The following is a 7,635-nucleotide window of genomic DNA, read 5'->3' on the forward strand; positions in this document are numbered from 1 at the left end:
GAGAGTCTTGGCCTAAGGGGGGAGTGTGAAGGTTGGAAGCACTTTCAGTTTCATCCCTTACCATATCGGGTTGGTAATGGCTTCCAGTGAGTTTGCCTGCCAGGGGTCTTGGCCTCTGAATAAACCCATACCCCCATGATAGCCTCTTTAAGTATTTAGGGTAAATGAGGTCACTGGTCACAGAGAGACTTGGGAGAATCCTATCACAGGAACTTGGAGAACTTTACAGTAAGAGGTAAGAAGCAGCCTGGGGCAGGAAGGTGGCGCATTTCAAAGACACAGACTGATGAAGTTGCCTCTTGCTCTTTAGAAATGAATACATGAAAATTAAGAACATTTTCTTAGACTATTAGAATACTGCCATGATTTCAGGAAATCTAAGATAAAATAAAACTTGACCATTTCTTACTAATCTGCAAAATCTTTTTTCCTGAGAGAAGCTGATGAAAGGATTACGGTAATGAGGTCTTAACTCCCACATGTTTGCTATCTGTTCTAATCGGTGGTGAGATACAAGAAAAGGCAAGTATTTGCAACTGGAAAAGCTGGATTTAATTTTGCTAACTATGCAGACAGGACGTTAGCATTTTTAATTTTCTCAGCTTTCTTTGAAAGCTTTTTTCCTACTAGTTAAAATATTCTTAAGGGAGAATGTATACAAAGGAGGTAGACACCAGAGATGAAAAGTTCAAATCAAAGCAAACTATTTAAATAAGGGAAAAAAATTAAAACAATAGACTGCTTTGCAAGGATCACACAACCTGGGTGAAGCATGCTCACAAAAACTAATTGTAAGATGGCATTTAATGGAGTAGTCCTACATTTTAAGATATTCATTTCAGGGCAGCACCTGTGGCTCAAAGGAGTAGGGCACTGGCCCCATGTGCCAGAGGTGGCAGGTTCAAACCCAGCCCCGGCCAAAAACTGCAAAAAAAAAAAGATATTCATTTTATAACAACCAATGATCCATTTGTGTGGGCCCTTCCCCACCACTGGAGAGCTTTAAAAGTTTAGATGGCGCATCACAGCACCAACGAGCTAGAAAGGTCACCTCCCCTCCTGCCCCCCACCTTCCCACTTGAATATTCACTGTTCCGCTGGCTTTTCTCTTTTTTTTAAAACTTATTTTAGGCCAAAATTTTTATTCTCCTGAATGATCTGCAAGTAGACATATAGATAGCACTTTAATATCTCAGCAGCCTGTTAAAAAAGTGAGAATTTTTCGTCGTTTTTCTACAAACACAAAGCAGGTAGTTTCACTCTTTATGGAAATTGGAAACAGTGCCTGTGTTAATGAGACACTCCAAAGGCAGGGAACACACACCTTACTCCCTGCTGCCTGGTCACTGCTGCTATTTTTATTTCAGTTGAAACTAATGTCATCCTAATAATTAATAATTCACCATATCATCAAGACATTTTTAAATGAAGCGGTTAGAGTTGAATATATCTAATTTTTGAAAATCTTATAACAATGAATTCGTAAAGGGTGGGTCTATGTTTTCAAGAAAAGGAGAATATTTACCAAAGAGCAAGTGCTTGTACTTTACTCATACACACACACACAAGCACACACATGTGTGTACATGTATAAGTATGTGTATGTATAGTTCCAAATACAAAGATTAAATATATCTTTTTTAGTTTTCCCTGAGTTTTTACCACTCCACTAGTGCATAAGGTGGCCAGCCCAGACCTAAGTCCAAGTGGTATATTCAGGTCATTCTCCACTAAAGTAAGAAAAGGTAAGAGGGAGTCACCTAAGGGCACACCATATAAGTACTCAGGGTCCATCACCTCACAGCTAAGCATGAAACAAGGTAACCATTTCAACAGGGTCTGAGTCCCAACTTGAGCTCACCCTTAGCCAGGCATGGTGGCATAGACCTGTACTCCCAGCTACTAAAGAGGCTGAGGTGGGAGGACAATTGCTTCAGCCCAGGAGTTCAAGGCCAGCCTGGGAAAGATAGTGAGACCCTGTGTCTAAAAAAGGAAAAATTAAACTAAAAAGTCCTTCATTAGTCAATCTTCAATTCATGTTCATCAAAATAATTGCCTCTGGGTTGCTGATCTCATGGTTTGTTGGTGTTTAAGGCCATCATTTTCTTGTTTTCTTTTTCCTGGTTAGTCTAAACCGTTCTGTAGCTAAGCTACCCTGTGTGTTTTTTTCCAGCAGCAGAACTCCAGGGAACCAGCACAAGGCCACAGGTGGCCTACACATGGGCCACGGAATTGGGCAGACTTGTCTCATACGTCAAATCTTTTAAAGCCTGACTCTATGGTTTAAACAAGTTGCCTGACTTCCAACCCTGATTATCAAATCCTGAAAATAGAAATAATAACAACTGCATAGTTGTTTTAAGGATTAATTTATACAATCTACACACATGGTCAGTAATTTATTATTATAAAAATAAGCTGCCAATTCATTACCTGATGGGTGTTTGAAGATCAGAAATAGGTGAATTTTAAAAACCAAGCTAAACTAATGCTTCCATAGTTTTATACATAGGTCATTACAAAAGATTTGAGATACACAAAAATCAAGAAATGTAAAATCCATGCAGGCAGGAACGAATGAACCCCCCCACCCCCCAGAAACACTGATAAATCAAGCAAGTTGAAACTTGCACAGGTGGATGTAAGGCCACTGTCGACTGCGTTTCTTGGAAGTGAAACAACAGACCGTGACCTAGTCTGTCTCAAAACTTTTGTAGTGATGTATTTGTAGAGGTTTTATATATATCTTAGTAACATAAAGGTCTCTAAAGTAATGATCCCCGCACATTCTTATTCCTTTTTAAATTACAGGGGTTTGCAAACTACTACCTACAGAGCAATTCTAGCCTGCACTTGTTTTGTTAATAAAGTTGTATCGAAATAGACACACCAATTTCTTCCTGTACAGTCTGTGGCTGCTTTAGTGCTACAGGGGCAAAGTCCAGCTGCAACAGAAGCCATATAGCCTGAAAACCCTTAATTATTTCCTTTCTGGGCCTTTATAGATAAAAATCTTACTAACACCTGGTTCAGAACATAGAAATAAAACCCTGCTATTATTAAGTAAAAAACTTCTGGTAACTTTTGGACACATTTACAATGGAAACATTATCCCAAGTAGCAACACTGTAGTCACTCATTGGGGTTGATGACTTCAGAAAGACATCCATGGGTGGGTTCGGATGTAAAGGTTTCCAGAGACATCTAGAGAAGACAAAAATCTATCAATACAAGGGTATCGTGAGGGGAAGAGAGAGACGAGGATTGTTACAATGAATGATGGAAACGAACTTTTCTTCCTCTGGAAAAATAAACAGATGCAAATGGGGCCAGGATTAGGGAGGATACCAAAAATATTCACCTTGAACATGAAATTTAAGAGAATGTCAAAAGCCAGAATCAAGATAGATAACATTTTATGTAATATTTTTAAAAAACAAAGTGAATGCAAATAAATCCATGATGATAAAGTATCAAAATTTTAAGCAAAGGCAAGATCAGCATTACCAATTTTTTCTCTTTTGCTCCAGATTCGAAATATGGTGCCATGTGGCACTGGCCCACCTTAGTCCACTTGTAGCTAAGCCAGCCCCTGCCTTCTAAAGCGGGGTCCAGACAGCACGAGCAGAAAAACAAGCAGAGACATTTTGATAAAAGGCATTTAGATAATGCAACCAGTACAACTCCTCTGGACGTGACAAAACACAACTTCACTTTTATCTCTCACCATCTCATAAATGTTAGTCAGTGTGGGTAACCTCAGCTGCCCTGGATGCAAGTCCCTGCAGGCTCATGAAGTTCTGCTTTTTCTTAAGTAACATATCCCCAAGGCCCACTGCAAATACAATATTATTCAGAAATCAGAGTGATCAGCCCTATATATAAATATATATAAAGGGCTGCTTTATATATAAAGCACACACACACAAAACTAAGTAAGAGCAACCACCCTCACTTGGCAATTTGCTCCTGCCTCAGGGTGGAAGCCTGAGCTATAAAGAAATTTCTTCTTCTTTTTTTTTTTTTCTATAAAGAAATTTCTCCCGGGCCTGGTGACTCACACCTGTAAACCTCGCACATTGGGAGGCTGAGGCAGGAGGATCACTTGAGCCCTGGAATTTCAGACCAGCACAGGCAATAGCGAGCTCCTCTTCTCTATAAAAAGTAAAAAGAAAAATTAGCCAGTGGCACGCACTTGTAGTCTCAGCTACTTGGGAGACTAAGGCAGGAGGATCTTTTGAGCCCAGGAGTCTGAGGTAACTGTGAGTTATGATGATGCCATGGCAACTCTACCAGAACAACAGAAAGAGACCCTGTCTCAAAAATAAATAAATAAGGGGTGGGAGAAGAAGAGAGCAGAGAGAGAAAGAAGGAGGGAGGGGTGGAGAAAGGAAGAGCAGAGAGAAGGAAGCGGGGGGGAGGAGCCTTGGTGTGCGCCACACTTTTAGGGGGCAAAACACGATTGCAAGAGGGACTTTGCCTAACAAATGCATTCAGTGTAATCTGGTTTATTGTACCTTCAATGAATCCCCAACAATAAAAAAAGAACAAAACAAATAAATAAAATAAATAAGTAAGGAATTTCCTTCTTCTGGATTACTCTGTTTTGTGATTCTGAAATCATCCCTCCCCGCAAACCCATCCCAGCTTGTTTATCAGTTTCTTCTCCCTAGCAGTAGGTAGACCAAGGAATGAGAAGGGCCGGAAAGATCTTGACACCATTAAACACAGACTCTGTGTGATACTCAGTGCCTTGCAGCTGTCATGGGAACACTCTTGATACTCAGTGCCTGCAGTTGTCCTGGGAGCACTCTTGATACTCAGTGCCTGCAGCTGTCACGGGAGCACTCTTGATACTCAGTGCCTGCAGCTGTCACGGGAGCACTCTTGATACTCAGTGCCTGCAGCTGTCACGGGAGCACTCTTGATACTCAGTGCCTGCAGTTGTCACGGGAACACTCTTGATACTCAGTGCTTTGCAGCTGTCACAGGAACACTCTTGATACTCAGTGCCTGCAGCTGTCACGGGAGCACTCTTGATACTCAGTGCCTGCAGCTGTCACGGGAGCACTCTTGATACTCAGTGCCTGCAGCTGTCACGGGAACACTCTTGATACTCAGTGCCTGCAGCTGTCACGGGAGCACTCTTGATACTCAGTGCTTTGCAGCTGTCATGGGAACACTCTTGATACTCAGTGCCTGCAGCTGTCACAGGAGCACTCTTGATACTCAGTGCTTTGCAGCTGTCATGGGAACACTCTTGATACTCAGTGCTTTGCAGCTGTCACGGGAGCACTCTTGATACCCAGTGCTTTGCAGCTGTCACGGGAGCACTGTTGATACTCAGTGCCTGCAGCTGTCACGGGAACACTCTTGATACTCAGTGCTTTGCAGCTGTCATGGGAACACTCTTGATACTCAGTGCTTTGCAGCTGTCACGGGAGCACTGTTGATACTCAGTGCCTGCAGCTGTCCCAGGAGCACTCTTACAGTCCTTTGTGCAAGCTCTTCTGATGCCCCTGCTCGGCATGACTGACAAAGTCCCTTGCCCTAGATCAGTGGTTCTCAACCTTCTTAATGTTGCAACCATTTACTATAGTTTCTCATGTTGTGGTGACCCACAACCATAAAATTACTTTTGTTGCTACTTCCTAACTGTAGTTTTGCTACTGTTATGAATCGTAAAGTAAATATCTGATATGCAGGAGACCCCCAAAAGGGGTTGCGACTCACAGGTTGAGAACCACTGCCTTAGATGGATGTGGATAGCCAACTTGTGACTCGTCCTTAGCCTCAAAGGATCTAGCACTTATTTCTTGATTTTCGCTGTTGGGGGCCCTCCGTCCCTCCAACTGACATAATTTTACAGGACTCAAGGCAAACACACCCATCTCTCTTTTCTCCTAACCCATGAAAGATGACTGCTCAAAAAAAAAAAAAAAAAAACAATGCCCACTCACTCCTTGCCTGGACAGACTCCAGGAGAGTGTGGCATCAGAGCCATCACTTCCTTTCCTGCAAACACAGGAGCAACATCCTGGCCCTGCAAGAGTCCAAACCAGTTGGAATGCCATGAGATGTTCTCAAGGGCACCTTCTTCTTCGATTTGGGAAACTGAGACTAGGCTGACGTCAGAGCACTGTCTCCATACCAAAAAAAAAAAAAAAAAAACACTCTCTTGCCGAATCCTTTCCTCTTTCCCCTCTGACCGCTTCATCACATTCTGTCTGATTAAGTGATCCAATATCCAAGAATGATAGAACAAGTTCTCTATAAATTAATTTGTAAATTCTCCCTCTGAAGGCTGTGTCTGATACTGGCTTTAATGGAGGAAGAAATCACTTCCACTTAAAAAGAAAGATCATTCTACCATAAGGACATTTCACTAGAATGTTTATTCATCAACACATGAAAGGATTAATAAACTGTAGTACATGTATATCAGATATATATATGCATGTATATCATAGAATACTATCCAGCCATTTAAAAAAATGGAGACTGTACATCTTTTGTATTAACCTGGATGGAGCTGAAGAACATTCTCCTTAGTAAAGTATCCTAAAAATGGAAAAGCAAGTATCCAATGTACTCGATACTAATATGAAACCAATAATGAAACAACTACATGCCCACACAAGATAAAAACTCAATTAAATTCAAGGCAAGGCATTGGTAAACTCTCATCTAACAGACACAATGTAAGGGTATATGGCACACCCCCTGAGTGAAGGGCTCAACTACAACTTGGACTTTACCTAACAAATGCAAATTATGTAATCTAATCAGTTGTACACTCATGTTAATCTGAAATTAGAAATAAAGCTTAACACTAACATACATTGAGAGCTAGGCAAAAGAGATGCTTAAGAAATAGTGGATGCTACTAGAAAAAAATCTCCTTGTTTAAGAGAAAAAAAACTTAAAACAACAATAAATAACATCTTCTTTTCCTGTGTCACAAACAAGTCCCCACAAATTCAACTCATCACCTTGGTTTGATATCACAAGATCAAACGTTCGAAGTCATAAGGGAAAAAGATGGTGTTTTCCTTCCTAATAAAACTCAAATAAATGAACGTTTTTCCATTAATCATACATATTAATAAGAATCTGTGGTAAAAATGGACCTACTCTAAAACATTGAAGATATTCCTAGAGATTTGGGGAGAGGAAATTACGTGGATATGATTTCCCTGAGATGAATTACCTGGAGAACTGATGTGGGGAGGCGATGACAGTGGCGATGCTGAATCTATTGCTCTTTTGGCACAGTTGGGGACACTGGAGCTGCAGGTTTTGCTCACCTCTCTGCTTTAGAAATTAAAGTTGTTGTGGCTTGGTAACATTAATGATCAGAGCATTTTGTTGCTGAATTTTGAAATTTAATCTATCCTTATGGATCTTTTGGAGGTGTTTTTTCTTGACTGCTTTAAATCTTAATTCCTAAATGCATCTTCAAACAACAGATGCTGAAGCATGTACAATACAAACCAAAGTTTGCACCTGCCTACACATTTTTAACAGTCCTGCTTGCACTTATTAATGCCACCTCCATGGCTTCCAGATCTGTAGTCTTTCTTTTTTTCCCACATCATTAGGCCAGCGACCAAGCCTGCTCAGGGCTGGCTCCCA

This window comes from Nycticebus coucang, chromosome 19, assembly GCF_027406575.1.
Source record: "Nycticebus coucang isolate mNycCou1 chromosome 19, mNycCou1.pri, whole genome shotgun sequence".
Classification (NCBI taxonomy): Eukaryota; Metazoa; Chordata; class Mammalia; order Primates; family Lorisidae; genus Nycticebus; species Nycticebus coucang.